The sequence below is a fragment of the Alnus glutinosa genome, chromosome 4, assembly GCF_958979055.1.
Source record: "Alnus glutinosa chromosome 4, dhAlnGlut1.1, whole genome shotgun sequence".
NCBI lineage: Eukaryota > Viridiplantae > Streptophyta > Magnoliopsida > Fagales > Betulaceae > Alnus > Alnus glutinosa.
In genome coordinates, this window is record NC_084889.1 from 31270982 (window position 1) to 31272988 (window position 2007).

Below are 2007 nucleotides of genomic sequence, written 5' to 3' on the forward strand. Positions count from 1 at the left end.
CTCATATACAAGTCTGGAGGCATCTCGAATCATTGAAAATTTGTCATATTCGTGAACAGGAAAATCGTGAGAAAAAGGGCTTCAACATTTTAGTTTCTGTAAATAAGATTCCAGACTGGTTCAGATATGGTAATTAAGAGGTTTCAAATAGTAATTCATGTTAAATAGATATTGATGTGCCTATAGATTTGGATGGGGAGGTCACAAGAATTGCTTTCTCTTCTGTTCTTGAAACAGAGGAGGCATTCTTCAACCTTGGGCACTAGAATTTCAGATGAAGAGGCAGATGATTCTATAGCATAAGAGCTTGATCCAAGTTCACGGTAATTTTCTGTAGATATTTCTCCAACCCCTAATTTAGTAAATGAGGAATAAATCTGAAATTAACGTTCCTCTTTCCATTTCTGCCCAAGCTGTGTTCTTTCTTGGCTTTTAACGCTTAATTATTAGATGGGTATATGTGTAAGTTTTGGTTTCAGTGCTCTTTCATTCATTTCCATATCTTGTAATTGAATCTCTCTCTCTCTTTGGATGCTTCTTTTGAACTCACACATAATGTTGGGACATTGGACGAGAGAAACGGAGGTGACCGGCAGAATTTCTTATAGGGTCTCACTTCTTTGAATAATTTTAGTTATTCTTGTGTTCTAATTTTTTTATGTCCATCCGAGAATAACGTGACTTTTAAAATCACCACTTAGTCAGAATTTAATAGTGATCAATCACAAGCTCAATGATAATTTTAAAAACCACATTATTTTTGAAAGGACACAAAAATAACAAAATAGAGACTTTTAAAATTACTCCACTTCTCTTTAACCAAAAGGACTTCTCCTCCCATACAATGAAACACACTTAAACTCTAATTTGAGTTTATAATTTATATGAATAAAAAATGTGAAATTCTCCATATAATATGTAGATTTTTTTAACATTTAAAAAGTGCAAATTTATTATCTTTTCATTTATCACTTTAGAAATCCTCAATTGTGCTTTGTTTTTTTTCAATTAACAAGTACTAAAATTTGAATGCTTTGGAATAATAGCTTGTTTCAACTACACACATCATAAATCTTACGCTTGGAAACACCAATTCTTTGATACGGAAATTTTATGCTTAGCCTAGATAAATAGGCTAAAAGCAAATGCAAGTCTGTTTTTACAATACAAATAAAATATTAATTTTAAGACTTCATATTGAAAGATAACCGGTCAAGAAATCGTAATCGGACACCAACCGGCTCCAAGTAACCGAAAAATCAGAAAACCAAGAAACCGGTTTAGTACCCGGTTATTTATATATAACACAATGGACTAGGAATCTGTTACACACGATCCCGAATATTTTGAGATCGCGTCCCGTCCTTAGAAATTCAAGGTTGACATTAATCCTGGATATGTTGCCGTGAATCTCATCTTGAGACTATTGAGGGAAGAGACCCGGTTTGGAAGGTAGATGATTCCAAGCCGAGAAAAAAGAGAAAAAAGAAGACGAAACCCTAAGACAGCAAAGGTATTTATCACTCAGCTTATATATAGGCCTAGACCTCAGGTATGAAAACGAGACTGCTTTTAATACGCTCAAGTATACTATACACTCAGACATTGACTTAGGCATTTGAAAATGTCGGCTAACCCCTAGCATGTTCTTTTAACTTTGTTTGCTTTGCAGCGATAAGAAGACGAGATTACCCAAAAAGAGCGAGATATTACAACCATTTCAAAAACTGTACCAACAATTTGGTGTTGTATGTGGGAACATGTTTTTGTTCTCAACAAAAATGTCCAATATGGTAGAAACTTTTTTTGGAATGGGATAACTGGACCCCTCTTCCTTTGGGTTATCCCATTTTCTTAGTCTTAGAAGTCCAATGCATGTCGGCCAGATTAATTGGGCCCCTTTTTAATTCCTACAAGGTTTGACATAAATTATCTGAAAAATTGGGCCACGGTTGGTTTACTTGGAGCTTTCTACCTAACCAAGTCGATCCATTCAAACTAAGGCCC